Source organism: Podarcis cretensis (genome assembly GCF_951804945.1).
Source record: "Podarcis cretensis genome assembly, chromosome: 3".
In the NCBI taxonomy this organism is placed as follows: domain Eukaryota; kingdom Metazoa; phylum Chordata; class Lepidosauria; order Squamata; family Lacertidae; genus Podarcis; species Podarcis cretensis.
In genome coordinates this window covers 99,304,179-99,321,380 of record NC_137172.1, presented here as the reverse complement: position 1 = coordinate 99,321,380, position 17,202 = coordinate 99,304,179, and the positions used below count along the sequence as shown (strand labels likewise).

Sequence of the window (17,202 nt, the reverse complement as noted above, 5' to 3'; positions counted from 1 at the left end):
TACCCAGAAAAGACCGCTAGATGGACGTGACGGGATGGCAAAGAACCAAAGTCATGTCCAGTCATGGCAATGTGAGGATTTCCAGTCTAACAGTCAACAGTGGTACCTCTGGTTACGTACTTAATTCGTTCCAGAGGTCCGTTCTTAACCTGAAACTGCTCTTAACCTGAAGCACCACTTTAGCTAATGGGGCCTCCCGCTGCCGCCGCACTGCTGCTGCGCGATTTCTGTTCTCATCCTGAAGCAAAGTTCTTAACCCGAGGTACTATTTCTCGATTAGCAGAGTCTGTAACCTGAAGCATATGTAACCCGAGGTACCACAGTAGTTGAGATGCCTAGCAACCAGCAATCATGTGGTTGGCATTTTAAAAGTAAATTGCAGGTGTGAGGACCTACATTCAGAATGGGACCAAAGAAGAGAGTTAGGGAGTTCGTATTTATTTTGGGGGAGGGAGATTTTTAACCCTTCCTTGCTACATTACCAACCAGAATTTCCTTCGAAAGGAGCTTTGCAGGTAGGGGAGGGATGATCAAGGCCACAGCGGTGTGTGTGTGTGTGTGTGTGTGTGTGTGTGTGTGTGTGTTTCAATGGATTAAAGCCTTCTATCCCCACATTAGGTTCCTGATCTGGATTAGGATCCTGCTTGCAATTTACTTTTTAAAAAGTCGATCAAGCAACTGTTAATTGTGTGATTAGCATCTCATCTATAGTTTGACCCTCAAACCACCCCCAATAGGCTGTCATTTGAAATCTGGCAAAGGTCTCACCATATTTTGTATAAGATCCTTCTACTGATACATGGAACAAAACAGAAAAATGTTGATATGAACAGTTTATGAAAACACCACGGTGCTTTGAACCTAAGTCCTTCATGAAATAACTAAGAAATGGCCAGCATTCCCTAAAAAAAGAAAGAAAAAAGAAATTTTCAAGAAAAAACTGTGTTGTAATTGAAAAAGACAAATCTCAGTACCAGAGCCCAGTGGGAAGTTACCCTTCATCTCCAAGCGCTGCTGGATGCCCCTCTCACATGTCTTCCTCAAAGAAAGTAGTGAGAAGCTGTCACACTGAATAAATACCTAAAGAGCTGCTGATCATTGCCAGCTCTCATGCACTGGAATTCATTTTAAAACAATACATTTTTCAGAATAGCACACGTTTTTGGATTTAGAACAGAGGTGGGAAACCTGTGGCCCTCCGAATGATGCTGGATGCAACTCTCACCATCCCTGAGTATTGGTCATGTTGGCTGTCTTTTGGTCGCTGCTATTGGAGAGACGTGTTTGGCATGGCAGCAATTCCCCAGCCGCTACAGACCGTGCCTGGAAACGTTTGAATCGTTTCATTTCACAGAAAGTGGTTGCATTGGATGGCTGGCCCTATTTTGTGACAATGGCATACACCTTTCCGATTGGGGGAATGATATATGGCTGGCCGATATCGCAGATGGCTTGAGCCATTGGTTACAAATGTGAGGGTGTTTGGCGGCGAGCCTTTGGGCTCTTGTGGCGGTTAGGCATTGTTTGAGCTTGTGTGGGGGAGGGGAGGTGTGGCCATCACCTGCCCCTCCATGCTTAAGGGTATTCCGTTAAAGGAATCCGGGGATGTTGATCTTGTCCGAAGCCCGGTCAGGGGCTAGGGCTTTGACACGACCCTGACAGGAACACCAGGGGGAGCTTGAGTTGGTTTGCATCAACAGGGCTCCCCCTACCAGTGTTTACCCTTACCAGACTTTCTGCGCAGCGGGCAGGAGTCAGATATAGTCGGGTCCAAACAGTGCCTAAGCCAATACCGCTCACATTCTGTAATTCAATAAAGTTGTGGCCAAATTTGCCCAATAACATAAACCTAATATCTGTGTCCTTGTGTGAGTTATTATCCAATGAGGGGGTGGCTGCGGAGTCTGGACATGCAAATGAGAATCACAGACCAACAACATCTGGAAGGCTTTCCCAGCACAGAGTTTTGTCTATTCTGTTTATAAGTTTCATTCAGCAGAATATCATTACTGTCTTTTTAAGATAGGAAAATATTACTGTTGTGCTATTAGGAATAAAACTATAAAGCAGGTGAGAGATTATCACGCACAGCTGATCATCCTATTAAAAGAAACCATAGATGTCTCACCAGAACATCTAAAAGTAATGTCTGTTATGGACCTTCTATGATCATTATGGCTAAAGTTTGGTTAGCTTGCCATTGTAACCTCATGTTCTCAGAAATCAGCTACCAGAGTGGATAAAGAGAAAAGGAAGGCTGTGTATACAGTCCCATTTACTCTGCATTCAGTGCCTTCTCACCCCTGGTTTGGGAAGCAGTGTACACAGGATATTAGCAACAATCCATGTCTATCCTTTTATTTCTTGTGATGCATTTCGCCCCAACTAGTTTCAATCTGAATTGAGAAAAAGAATGACCTAGCTGCATTTTAAACTGATAGTGTACACAGCCGAACTCCAAAAAAGAACCTGAAACGAAGCAGAGAAAATTCCTTGCAGGCTTTATCAGTCATGTCATGTCAGAATAGCCTTATTTCTTTTTTCTGATAGAATTACAAGCTTAGTGGATCAGGGGAATGCCATGGATGTAACATATCTTGATTTCAGTAAGGCATTCAGTGAAGTCTTCTATTATATTCTTGTGGAGAAGTTGCTAAAATGTGGGCTAGGCAATGTTACTGTTAAGTAGATTTGTAGCTGGTTGACCGACCAAACTCAGAGATTGCTCACCAACAGTTGTTCGTCATGCTTGGAAAAAGTGGCCTTGGGGTGCCACTGGGTTCTGTCCTGGGCATAGTGTTGTTCAGCATCTTTTTAAATGACTTAGATGAAGGAATGGAGGGAGTGCTCATCAAATTTTCAAATAACACGGAACTCAGAATATATCTGTGATTTCTGCATTGCAGGGCTTGGACTAGATGACCTTTGGGGTGCCTTCCAACTCAACAGTTCTGTGATTTACTCACAGGTTAAAAAATGCTTAAGAAATTTGTGTTATCCTTTTCTGCAAATCAACTATAGTTTAGGTTATCCTATAGGTTTTCTTTACACTTATTATATGTGTTCCTTTTATCCGTTCCCTTTAAATACAAACCAGAGCCTAATGGAACAAAATTTGTAAAAAAATAAAATAAAATTGTTTACTATGTTATGAACCTGCTTCTGTTTCAATACTTTGTGATCTTTGTTTTGGATTCAGTTTGTGTTAAGCCTTTTTCTTTTTCTTTTGCCTCTGTCTTTATTGTGAAGGGAACTGTTAGGGATAGAATCTTAAAAATATTATGTGATAATGTTCTCCCCCCCGCCCCCCCGCGCCCCAAACCAAGCTAGGAAATGTATTTCTACAGCTGAAAAGGTGATCAGGCATATGTTTTGCTGTTTACAAGTAGGTTCCCTCCTGGAAGTCAGAGCAGAATATTCTGTAGAATGATAAAATGAGACTCTTAATTTCTCTGTTTTACTAATGAGTAGTTTTCAGCTGACACATTAGAAGCTATAGAGGCTGCAAGGGGCAATTGTAAAATACACTGTACTCATCTGAAAATGAGAGATTTTCCGGCATTTTGAATGTGCCTGCTCATTCTACCAGGGGCTTGAAGCAGAGTCAAGAAGCCAGTCCAGCTTTTGCAGGAAACATTCTTAACCCGTGGTCTATTCATAATCTAATTAGGTTCATCTGCCAACCTGGCTGTTTTGATTTGCAAATGTATAGGAATGAAGCAGCTCAGACAGCTCATCACCAAAACTGCACTGACATTGGGCAAAGCTGATACTCTGCTCAACAGATCCTTTGTGAAATGTAAGTTGCTGTTTTATGACAAAGCCACTCAGAGCAATTAAAAAAACATACATTTCTTGATAACAGAACTCTAATAGCATTCATGCCTAAGAAGTCCTTTTGTGTTCAATGGGGCTTGCTCCTGGGTAAGTAGGTATCAGATTGCTGCCTAAATTAGGTCTTATTAATGCTACAGAGATGCCTTCTTTATGCTGTGGGCAGTTCTTGAGAAATATGACCCTGATTTTGATTACTGCTTCTGTAATTTTATCAGTACTACTTGTAACTGGTGTTTATTTCAATTACGGACAAGCTAGAATTGACACCAAACACATCTGTATTCCATGGTTGGGATTCTCTTAGAATATGTAAGTGAAAATTAGTGGCTATTTTTAAAACGAGTACTTGATGCCATAATTGGCTAATGTAGTGTTCTTTGCCCATTGTCAAATAAAGCTTTCCTCCTCCCAGGAGGGGAGGGGTTGTGATCTGGAGATGATTCCCGCATCATGCAGGGGGCGCTCTGCCCCCTGCTTCAACTCCAGGGCTGGCGCCCCTCCCCTCCCCAGTTGGGCACCCAATAGGGAAGCTCGACGGGGGTTTGGCTTGCTGCTCAAACGCAGCTGCGCCAGCGATCCCCACCATTGCACACACATTTTCTTCGAGTCTGGGGCTACCATCGTGGGTGCAAGTTTCCTGGTTGTCGAGAAGGGGCATGCGCTGGCAAGAACTCATGCCACTGCTGAAGGCAAAAGCTGCGCTGTTGGGCCCCCCTAACATTCTAATCATTCAGCTGGGTGAGAGCGACCTGGCTAGCAGGAAGAGTGTGGACTTGCTGTGGAACATGAGAAAGGTCTTGGATGAGTTGGCTGCCTTATTTCCCAGAACAGCCCTGTTCTGGACCTCTCTCTTGAAGAGAAAGGTTTGGCGCAGTGCGCATAACATTATGGCCTTTGAGAAATCCAGGGAACTCTTGAATCGCGCGGCAGCGCGCAAAGTGCGTTTTATGAATGGCCTAGTTATATCTCATGATGATATCCAGATTGGCGACCAGACCCTATTCCAGACCCTATTGACGGTGTTCATCTTTCAGATCGCAGAAACAACATATGGCTGGCTAACATATCCAATAGTCTTAGGGATTGGTTGCAGCTGTGAGGGTATTGGCGGCGAGCCTTTTGGCTCGGGTGGCGGTTAGGCATTGGAATGTGTTGTTGGTGTTTCGAGTGGCAAGGTGTGGCCATCGCCTTCCCCGGCAATTTTGGGTATTCCACTAAAGGAATCCGGCGGTCGTGGATCCTGTCCGATGCCCGTGTGGCGGAGGGCCATGGCACGACCCTCGGCGACATCAGGAAGAGAGCCTATAGTTGGATTAGCATCAACAGGCTTCCCCTACTGGTGATTAATCCCTCCTCAGACTCACCCCTCTACCAGTGGGTGGAGTCTAATGTTCCGTGGTCCAATGCCTAAGCCAATACCTTCTCACATGCTGTAATCAATAAAGTTTGGCCTTTACCTTACCCATTAACCTTACATTCTGTGTCCACGTCTCTTTATTCCCCAAGCGGGGATCGGGTCCTCGAATCACAAATAAAACTGAAGCCAACAACCGCCAGTTGCAATTCCCTTCTCCACCAAACAAGCGTGTCACAGCTCAGGGATAAAAAGCTTGCCTTTTTCCACTACCCAGTTTTCGAGAAGAGGAACATAACAGGTGACATGATAGAAGTTTATAAAATTATACGCAATGTAGAAAAAGTGGTTAGAGAAAAATGTTTCTCTTCCTCTCACATAATAGTACAACTCATGGGCATCCAATGAATGCTGGAAGATTCAGGACAGACAAAAGAAAGTGCTTCTGCACTTGTTAATTGGACAATGGAACTCACTGCCACAGGAGGCAGTGACGGCCACAAACTTGGATGGCTTTGAAAGAGGAGTGGACAGAGTCATGGATGGCTATGTTGTACCTCTACTGCTGGGAATCACAGGCGGGCAGAGTGCTATTGCACTCATGACGTACTTGCACGCTTCCCACAGGTTTCTGTGAGAAAAGGGTGATGGCCTTGATGGGCCAATGGCCTGATGTTCGTATATTTATATTACATTATGTATAATCTGAATAGTCTCGCTAATGCCATCTCATTCTGGTAAACTCTCAAGAGCGGAGCCAAAACTATCAGTCGCTTTGGCTTGAAAAAGCCTAAACTCAATTTTTGGAAGTCAGCAAAGCTCATCTGTTTAATGGATATTCTGTGTCTGTCGTGCACAGTGAGAGAGGCTTGTCACTATTTCCCCCCTCACCGAGCCGTTTCGTAAAGTGTTTGCATATGTCTGTTTCCCTGCTTCTAGGTTCTCTCTATGTAAGTGCCAGGACATTTGTTTCTCTGCTGAACCAAGTTGACCAATCTAGTTTCCTTCATAAGGACGAAGAACGGGATCCTCAAATTAGCACAGCCTTCCCTAACTGGCTTCCACAAGCCCCTACTTCTTGCCACTGCATATAATATTGATGGGATATGTCACCGGAGAAGTGAACTCCCTGTGTCAATCCTGTATTTTAGATTTTCAACAAGAGGCAGTCATGAGTTCAACTATCCATCTCTCGTGTTCATCCTACCAGATGCTTCTGTGAAGCACACATGGCCTGGCTGGAGCTGTTCCATGTCCTGGGTGGCCTAGCAAACATGATTGATAACACTGTGGACACTTTGAAATGGCCTGAAAAAACAATGCCAGAAACTATGGAATTAGCACTATGAGTGCCTTGTTCCTTATACTATGATAGGACAAAAGTTTTCTTTTTAGAAAGCTTTAGAAAGTGTGTGTGTGTGTGTAGCAGTTATAATACCCTAATTAACAAAACTACAGTGGTGCCTCGCAAGACGAAAAGAATCCGTTCCGCGATTCTCTTCGTCTAGCGGTTTTTTCGTCTTGCGAAGCAAGCTCCTTGACAGCTTAGCAGATTAGCGCTATTAGCGGCTTAGCGGCTTTTAGAGGCTTATCGGATAAGCAGATAAGCGGCTTAGCGGCTTAGAAAAGGGGGGGGGAGGGAAAAAAGTCGGAAAAACTCGCAAGACATTTTCGTCTTGCGAAGCAAGCCCATAGGAAATTCATTTTGCGAAGCACCTCCAAAACGGAAAACCCTTTCGTCTAGCGGGTTTTTCGTCTTGCGAGGCATTCGTCTTGCGGGGCACCACTGTATTTTTATCTGTATTTAAACCCTTTGTGTTCACCTATGCGGGTTAAAGCCTCAGCGCCTAGGGCTTGCCGATCGAAAGGTCGGCGGTTCAAATCCCTGCGGCGGGGTGCGCTCCCGCTGCTCGGTCCCAGCACCTGCCAACCTAGCAGTTCGAAAGCACCTCCGGGTGCAAGTAGATAAATAGGGACCGCTTACCAGCGGGAAGGTAAACGGCGTTTCCGTGTGCGGCTCTGGCTCTGGCTCTGGCTCTGGCCAGAGCAGCGATGTCACGCTGGCCACGTGACCCGGAAGTGTCTCCGGACAGCGCTGGCCCCTGGCCTCTTAAGTGAGATGGGCGCACAACCCCAGAGTCTGTCAAGACTGGCCCGTACGGGCAGGGGTACCTTTTCTTTACCTTTATGCTTAAACAATTGGCTGTTCTACAGTTTACAGATAAACAAATATTTTGGTTTCATATGAGAAATTGCCTATAGGGCTGGAGAAATGTTTATTTGTGCTGATCGTCAACAAGAAGTATCACTGAGTTTGTTTTTTTGTCATTGCATTAAAAGAGATTGGGGAAAAAAGTATTAGTGTCCAAATCAACATTTTATTCCAGGGGCCTCAGTGATTATCTAGGCATTTCTGCATTTCTAAAGTTCTAAAAGGCATGATGGCCCCATAATAAAATTAATAATGTATTTATTCCAGATAGCTAAAAAGCGTCACATTGTCTGAACTATATCTCGCTTAAGAATTCATCACAGATTACTTATTGATTTATTGCCTCCCATACATGCATCTCAAGGTGATGTACAAGTTGGCAGCATATTGGCCTGTACTTCTCCAGCACCGGTGCCTGAAAGCCTCATGACCCATACCCGCTTCTTGTTGGAATTTTACCCACCTAAAATGCATGGCACAGATATTTAATTAATAATTACGATATTTAATTCATACATCAGAGCCATTGTCTTTGTGACTGGTTTTCTATATTGTATTATTGTTATTTGCCCCACTGTAAACTGCTCTTTGACCTTAGGGAGAAGGGAGAGTAATAAATAACAGCAGCAGCAACCTTACAGTAGTGTACAGTGGCTGCTAGAAAATATTCAGCTTGAAGAGCGCTCCTGCCTTAGCTGTGCATCCTTCGGCGGCTGTGCGGCTATTTCCTTTGCATGCTGAGCTCTGTGCACATTGGCCTACGATGAGCAACTGAGATGCTTTGCTAAAAGTTAATCTGTGCAGACTGCAGCCTGCACCTGTGGCAGTCACACCTGGAATTCAATTCATGCTGTTTTCCAGCAGGAGCTGTACACAGAGTGGGGTCATATAGGCCCTTACCCTGAGAATATTTGCACATGGATTGCACAACTTGCAGGGATCGTGATACAGTGAGACAAACGTCTGAAATATCGTTTCTTCAGTGACTAAATTAGTAACCATTAATGAGCATGGTTTTAACTATGGAAAGGCAGCATACAAATCAAATGATGCATGTATGTGTATATGAAGACACACTACCTTTCCATTTTTGTTTCCCCTCAAAAAAAGTATAAGATATCCCCCCCTTATTCATATAAAATATCTAATTTCTATAACGTGCTATACTGTTTACTTCAATAATTAATATCCTACACCAGCAAGTTCCACAGATTAATTATACATTTAATAAAATGTATTAGAAAATCCAGAGCTTTTACATTTTTTATGAATATCTTAAGGGGTGATAGCTAACATTGTGATGGTATCATGTATATTTGATGACATATACTTCTTATGGCACCACGAGAACTTCCAAAACTTTTTGGACCAATGGGTGGCTGCTTTCTCTCACACAATTTCCCTGTTGCCATTACCAGTTTTATGCTGCCAGTATCCATATTTCAGCTCGCTAGGAATCCCAAATGGCAGTGACAGCCCATTGCTCTGTGTTTTGCAATTGGAACCATATAAAAATTTACAGGGCAACAATTAGAGTAATGGGTTATAGCTGCCATCTTGAATCTCCTGTGAATGCTGACAAAAGGACAGACTCTCTTGTGATACCTTTAGGGAAGCACTGAAAAGAAGTGAGACATACTTCTCAGAGAGCTCCTGTTGCAGAAATATAGGAGAGGGCTGAAAAAAGGGTTGACCTGTTATAAGACTATTTGCACTAACCATTACACAACTAAACATACAACAGACACACAGCCTGGGAAACAAATTTTGCATGGGTAGCTGTGTACCTTTATCATAGCTAAAACACCAGAGAATCCTGAAATACCTTAAAGACTACCAATTATACCATGCTATATGCTTTCACATACCACAACTGTGCTTGCCAGACGCAGGAAGAATTACCTTCAATTGGCAAATAGCTTTGGAAACAATACACTAAGTAGAGCAAGTACTCAGTGTGGTGCCCCTCCAGATGTTGCTGAGCTCTCATCTTTCTTGGTTGGGATTGATGGGATTTGGAGGAGATTGTGGGTACTACAGCTTTAAAACCTGGACTTCAAAATCACTTTTTAGCTACCATCAACTCGAATGACCAACATCATCTTCCCATAGCAGGACTTCCATGCTCTTATTCCATGCCAAATTTCTAAGGGGTTGCTTGGTATGGGGAAGGCTTTGACCATATTCTGTCACAGATCAATGTTAGTAATTTGCACCATAGCTGAGCCATAATGAGACGGTAAGTGCACAACAGGACAGCTAAGCCTCACATTACAGCAACTTGCAGTCGCTAATCAACTTTAGCTTAGTGATCTGCATCAAAAATCCTTTCGTACTGCTGCAAATAAGGCACAGATGAATTTGCAAAACAGGGGCCCATGCCAGCAAAGAAGGAGAAGGAAAGCAGATTGTTGGAATGTTCCGTAACACAAACACCCGCAAATGCTGGGACTTGATTCTATAGTGGCATATATTTTTGCTTCCAGTAATTTGAAGGAGGAGATAACTTGACTTCAACTTTCTGCAACACAAAAGAATGAACAAAACAATGGTGAAGAGTTTATGGGTGACAAAAGGGCACAGGCAACCATAAGCTGGTAGAATAGTGGACTGTTCCAAGATCCTGCTTATATTCAAAAGCTCGTCAAAATATTTTTCCTTGCCCCTAAAGCTTAAATGGTGTCCCTACTGGTAGGTAGGTTACAACAGGATGCTCAAAATCCTTTCACTATGTGTCTAGACGCTATACAACACCATCTGCAGTCACCAAGTGAGGGTTCGGTGCAGCTTCCAATGCAGAACACATAGGGAATGCAAGGAATTTAGGTCTTACTGCTTCCGTCCAATTTGACAGCAATGTAACAACAACAACAACAACAACAACAACAACAACAACAACAACAACAACAACAACATATTTTTCACTCTATAAGACGCACCAGACCACAAGGTGCACCTAGTTTTTGGAGGAGGAAAACAAGAAAAAAAATATTCTGAATCTCAGAAGCCAGAACAGCAAGAGGGATCGCTGTGCAGTGAAAGCAGCAACCCCTCTTGCTGTTCTGGCTTCTGGGATAGCTGTGCAGCCTGCATTCGCCCCATAAGACGCACACACATTTCCCCTTACTTTTTAGGAGGGAAAAAGTGAGTCTTATAGAGCAAAAAATATGGTATTTAAAAAGTGCATGCATTTTAGGGTAGTATGTTTATTGATACTAAATATTTAATTTTCTAATTTTGAGCTTGAATCGCATCAATTTGCAAATCCTACTAGTGACCACAGACGAACAAAACAGTGGCTGAAAAGTGTGCCTCAATAAATCAAGCAACACTGCAGTAGTGAAAAAGCCAAAAGAGCTGTTTCAAAATCAGAGCTAGGACGTGATAGAAGAATGAAGATTCTTAACTGGATCTGGGCATTGAATGTCAATCCTATTGGAATCCGTAAAAAACAACAACCTCAGTCTCCCTCCACACGAGAGGACTTCACCCCTGCAACAATTAATTCTCAGTTAACACCCTCTCATTGACACATCATTTTGCACCAATGAGTGGTCTGAGATGAGGAAGGGAACAATTTCCTAACCTTTACTCATTTGTGAGTTACTGCTATGGACTCAAGAAATGGTAAATACTCTCTCCCTTGTGTATACGATCTTTCTCACTACTCTATCCCCAATCCCCATCTCCTTGGCAAGCAACATAAAAAGAACATGATTTTGGAACAGTGTTTTGTCTCTGTCTTTGACAGACCAGACAAATTCAGAATTATATCCAACGGTGTGATGCAGCTGATGGCAAAACTTCCATCAGCAGAATGGGGAGAGAAGCAATTTTAAATGATCCCGCAGCCCCGCAGCCCATCACAATTCTAAATCTGCTCAAGTGGGGGGGTTCTGATGGGGGATCTTGCCAAAAATTGCTTTGCTTCCTGTTCTGCTGATGGAAGCCTTATCATCAGCAGAGTGCCGCTGCTGGGTCTAACCCTCTTCCACCAATTGAATTTAGGCTTGATCTGTAAAGGATGTACCATCATAATGTATTTAATGTGATCGACCATTCTCCCTTAGTTTTACTCCTGGATCTTTCATAAACAACTCAAATTAGAAACCTATAGGCTTTGCTAAGGGATCTCACTCATGCAACTGCTAAGCCTTAACACTACTCAATTGCTAGAAGCACATCTGACTCAGGTCTCTTTCCCCTTTAAGTACTGCTTCTCGCAACTTCTCACTATACAGAGAAATAGAAGGTGCATGGGAGGCTTAATGAAGTTGTAGTGACATCTGTGGGTTTGTGAATGACAATCTGGATTCCACCACTATGTGAGGTGCCCCACGTGGCTAACCAGAGGAAGTGTTCAGTTACAGAATGCCCTGCCCATAAAGGATCACCTTGTAGCACCTTCTTTGTGGTCTTTTTGTTATCAGATGAAGACCTTTTTATTCTCTCCAACTTCTACATTGTGAACTTTTGAATCTATTGAATTTCAAGCGTCTTATGAATATTTTTACAGAAGCAGTGCATTTTTTTCTACACTGTTTCCTGCTCATGTGTTACAATTTCGTGTGTTTCACGATTGTTATTGTTTTTAATGTTCTGTTGTTGTAAGCCATCAGAGAACACTGTTACTGGGTAGAATATAAATGCTGTAAACAAAACAACAACAACAACCCATGCAACGATTTCTAGTGATGTGGCTGAAGATTTTACATCTTTTGCTTTTGGAATACAGATTTGAGCATCATTTCCCCAAAAAGTTCATTTATAGCTTACAATGTAAAATGAGATTCTGCACACATGCACAATTCGAAGGTGGGGGGAACCTGATTATTATTTCAAGTAGTCTCCAAAGACACTTGTAATTGCTGACTCACTCCTGAATTGAGCGGAGGGAGTGTTCCCAACATTATGAATATAATTCCCAAAGTTCAACAAAACAGCCACATAATATGCTTGAAATGCAATTACAGTATGGAGTAGAAAATGCAAGGAAGGGGGAGGAGAAAGAAATCTGGTAAGTAATTTTTAAAAATGCAATTTTTCAAGTTTAAGCTGGTATGCTATGCTTGAAAAGGCTGATAAGCATAAGCTACAAGTTGTTGTACATCTGCAGAAGTTTTAAACGCATAAGCATTCGTAACTGACAAGCAATACTAAGTTCTGAGAAAATGGCTGCAAATTAAGCTTCAGTAACATAGAATAAAAAGAAAGCACAGAGACAAAATGTGTGTGGGGAAATAGTACAGCATATATTCATTCTCTCTCTCTCTTTCTCTCTCATGCTATAATTACAAAATTAAGAAGAGCTCAGCTAGATCAGGCCAAGGCCCATCTAGTCCTGCATTCTGTTATTGGTGGTCAACTAGATGCCAATGGAAAATCCCCAAGTAAGAGTAGAGTCGTATCTTGGATCCCGAATGCCTTGGTACTCGGATTTTTCGGCTCCCGAACACCACAAACCCAGAAGTGAGTGTTCTGGTTTGCAAACGTTCTTTGGAACCCAAACATCTGACGGGGTTTCCGCGGTTTCCGATTGGCTGCAGGTGCTTCCTGCAGCCAATCAGAAGCTGTCTGCGTTTTGGTCTCTGAACGTTTTGGAAGTCGAACGGGCTTCCGGAACGGATTCCGTTCAACTTCCAAGGTATGACTGTATAGCGAAACAGCACTTTCCTCACATTATTTATTTTCATACAAGCATTTCTGTACTGCCCTATCATAAAATATCTGGGTGGTGCACAACAATAAAACATGAAACTCCATTTAAACAATGCAGACAATCATTTGGCTAATAAAAATAATTAAAGAGCTGCAAAAGCCTGTCAACATAACGAAGTCTTCAAGAGATGCCTGAAAGTCAGAAGCAAGGGTTCCTGCTGAAGCTTTCATCCACAGCATGGGACCAGCAACACATCTATAGCTAATAGCGCTCTTGTGGATGATCTCAGTGATTGAGATGGGATATAAGGGCTCAGGCAGTTCTTAAGGTATCCTGGATATAAAGTATGCAGAGAAAGGGGAAAGGAAGCCTCAGCTTATACTTATTTCAACTCTTCTCTATATTAGGTCTGAATAACTAGCTAATGTTGAGGTTATAGTTCAATATTCTTAGCACACCCTTGTTATTTTCTTCGCATTGTGCTTTTAAGTGATTTCTAGTTCCAGAGAATAAAATTATTGACTTCTGGAAGAGCCGAAGGGCACTGTCCGAATTATGCTTTATAAATTATTTTACATAATCCTTCTTTCTTTCCTGTTCCAAAGACTTCAGCCACCTGAAACAATAGCTAACTATGTTTGAATAGTACACTGAAGCTTGTCAAGATATAAGGTTCAAGGAGGAGAAGCTGGGGAAATCATATCTTTTTCACTGTGGCATACCATATACACAATTATTCTGCATCTCAGCCTTTCAATTATTTCATTTCCCCTCCTTTCCATATTGCCACTTCACCCTCATTTTCCCCCCTGAAAGAATATACTGCCACATTCCTTTTTCTCTTTGTGAAGTAGGGATGAATCTCCAGCAGAAAGGCTCCATGCTCCATGAATGATCACTCAGAAATTATCTCAGGTTAGAACTATAGATGCTAAACCTTTGCACACTAACACTCAACATGTAGTTAAGGCCAACAGGAACATAATCCTTGACAATACCACAAGTCTGCTTAGCATCCAAAGTTTTCAAACTTTCTCTCACCCGCAGTTAGTACAAACATGAGAACAGTTAACACGCAGGGAGTTTGTGCATTCCGCTAAATGGCATTGCCCTGGGCACCAATATGGCTCCACAACATGCCAGTACACTCAAATTAGCCTCATAACAAGATTTCCTTAACAACCCAACCCAAATCTAGTTTATTTGTGCACCCTTTTCAGCAACCCAGTGCCCATGAGGGGAAGTGAGCCAGTTGCCTCAGGTGGCAGATTCGGCAGAGGAATTATACAGGTGTGGCAGCAGCTGGGGTTCTTTTGGCATTTTTTGTTTTGCCTGAAGTGGCAAAACATCCTGGGCTGGCCCTGAGCATACCCTAAGTACACCATGGTCTCCTTCCATACCTGATATACATGAGTATTACCAACATCAACTAGATGTCTGTTAAAAGCAGCCTTACAAACATTTCACCCAGGCCTTCAATGGCCTTCATCATGCCATAAATCAGCCTTAATCCACATAATAAATTCGCTTTCAGAAGCACTATGGTGCAAGTTTGTGAAGGCCACATTAAGCCTACTGAGAACAGCTCAACCTGAGACTCTTAATCTCAGGGTTGTGGGTTTGAGTCCCATGTGTTGGGCGCAAGATTCCTAAGGGTCCCTTCCAACTCTGCAAATCTAAATCCAAAATCTCTCCCTTTGGGAAGGAGCCCATTAATAGCCCAGCTGTGCAGAACTGAAATATGCATGCCGCCTAAACAGCCCCAGAAAGAGGAAGCATGGTACAGCTTCCTAAAAGAAGTTCAACATCTTTGGTAAAAAAAAAAAAAAAAAAAAGTCAGTCAACAATTTCGGTGGTTTCCTAAAAAAATACTTTGGGGGTGTCAGTAATTTTACTTTTTGAAATGTGGCAAGCATAGGAAAAGCCAAAGTGACAGTCAAGGAAAGTCAGTATTATACTAGCCTTGTAAGAAAAAATGACTTCATAACTGAATAATTACTGTTCTTAGCTGAAACCTCCAAGATGCTATCATTAATTTGCAAACCATCCTGGAAGATGATGATCCCCTCGCACAAAACTTTGGCCTGTAGAAACAACTGGTCGGCCCTCACTTAAAAACAATGCCGAACCTGAAGCAAGTAGTAGCATAATGCCACTCAGCAGACACAATGAGGTAGGAAACACATAATGAGGCCAGGTATCACCAGTGTATTTCCTTCTGTCCCAGCAACACATTTACTGGATATAGTGACATGAGATGCACTATCCAATGCTCATTCACCTGCGCATCTTCCAGTCTCATATCTTGGTTGTTCATTTTTTTGGTTGTTCACTTTCAACAATAAGGACAGAGTTTACACAGAAGTATGAACAGACGTAAACCACACATTAAAAATGGAAACACAAAGAAACCAATGGTAAACTACAATTTCCGATGACTTAACACAGTTTTGGGCATAAAAATTTAAACATTCCCATAATCGCTGTTTTTAATACATCGTATGTGACCCAGTTTCGCTCCTCCATTTTGGACACGAAGAGACTATTTAACATAAATACCCTATAAGCAGCAAATTTCTAATTCTAAGGATGTTATATAAGCAGTTGCTGTTTCAGTGTCCACAAGCAGCTATGACATTCTGATTAAGGAGGAACAGATCAAGTTTAGAATTAAAAAAAAAATATCTGCTGCATACTACAGTGTATTTAGTCTGTGATCGTTTTCCTTGAGTGTTGAAAGTGCATCTGGCTGGTACTTGTCTGGTTAAATGCTTTTTTATATCCCAGCAATAAGGGGCAGAGGGTGGAATCATAGTAAAAGGTATAAAGGTATAACTATTAATCTGAAGTCCTCATTACAGAGTCTTACATATCTGCCTGTGAAAAATACCATTTAAAAAAATGCCGGACAGATATTAGGGGAGAAATGTTAAATTGGGTGTTGTGAATCTTCAACTTGTTCATTTCCAAGCCCTTAAAATGCATGGGTAGCTCCAAATTTATATAATATCAGAAAGAATGGCTGTGATGTCTTTAAAAAAAGGACACAGAAGCCCTAGAAATATGGCATAAGAAAGGATAATTTTCACTAGACTAATTATATGTAAGTAAAAAGAGGGGGAAATATATATTGGTAATGGAGCCTGGCAGGGACATGTGGAATTCCTATCTGGCTCATATTTTCATCCAAGCCAAGAAAAATCTTTCCTTTGAGGTGGGCTCTTACAAGCCTGGCTTATGAAAAAATTCTGGCACCTCTACGTAGCTGAATATCAACTAAATTCAGTGTTTTTAGGGTGAAATTTCTGTGGAGCTTTTTGGAGTTGTGGGGTTACTGTCACAGCTACAGTTCTACTATCCATGGTGGCTTGTTGTTGTTGTTGTTGTTGTTGTTGTTGTTGTTGTTGTTGTTGTTGTTGTAAATTGTATACTCCCCTTCATCCAAAGATCACAGGGCTGTTCACAACAGAAACATACAAAATTGCCATGGCAGAAGGTGGGAGGCATAATAATCGGACCTTATTGCTGTGTTGCTCCAGGTTGTGGGGTCCATTGCATCTGAACTGGGATCAGCGTCATTGCAAGATGGCAATTGAGACTAGCTCAGGAACCAACACAAGACATACATTACAATGCAATACTCCAGACGTAAGCTTACCAGTGCATGTGCCACAGCATGCATGAGTTCTGTTTCTAGCTCAGGGTGAGCCAGGCATCTGAAAAAAGACAGCCACATCTGCAAGTCTCCTACACCTTCCTGCCATCTCCAGCTGAGAACTTCCAAAGCATAAATAAAATGGTGAAAAGGTAATTTAAATTAATCTTTAAAAAATGGTGGAAAACAGAAACCAGTCCTACCAGCCACATCAAAACAACGAATAAGGATTTCGGAGCATTTTCAGAACAGAAGACCTTGCATCCTGCAAATGTGATAATTGTTACTTGAAGAAATGCCTCTTCCTGTATTGTGCTGCCCATGATTTAAAGAGGAGACATAGCACTGGCTTCAGGCTTCACTGACCAGACCAAGAGAAGCACAGGGCTCCAGACAACATTACTACTACTGCCCTACCTTCCCTGGACATAAACCTAGTTTCAAGTAGATTAAATAATTGCAGAGGTGCATTTGCAATTTCCATG

At 42.2% G+C, this 17,202-nt stretch overlaps 1 protein-coding gene across 17 annotated transcripts in view; it reads right to left on the bottom strand.

Annotated features, from left to right (window-relative positions):
- The window catches only part of MYT1L (myelin transcription factor 1 like), a 289,214-nt gene that overhangs the window by 115,596 nt on the left and 156,416 nt on the right, over nt 1-17,202 (bottom strand). The gene's annotated exons all lie outside the window — the stretch shown is intronic.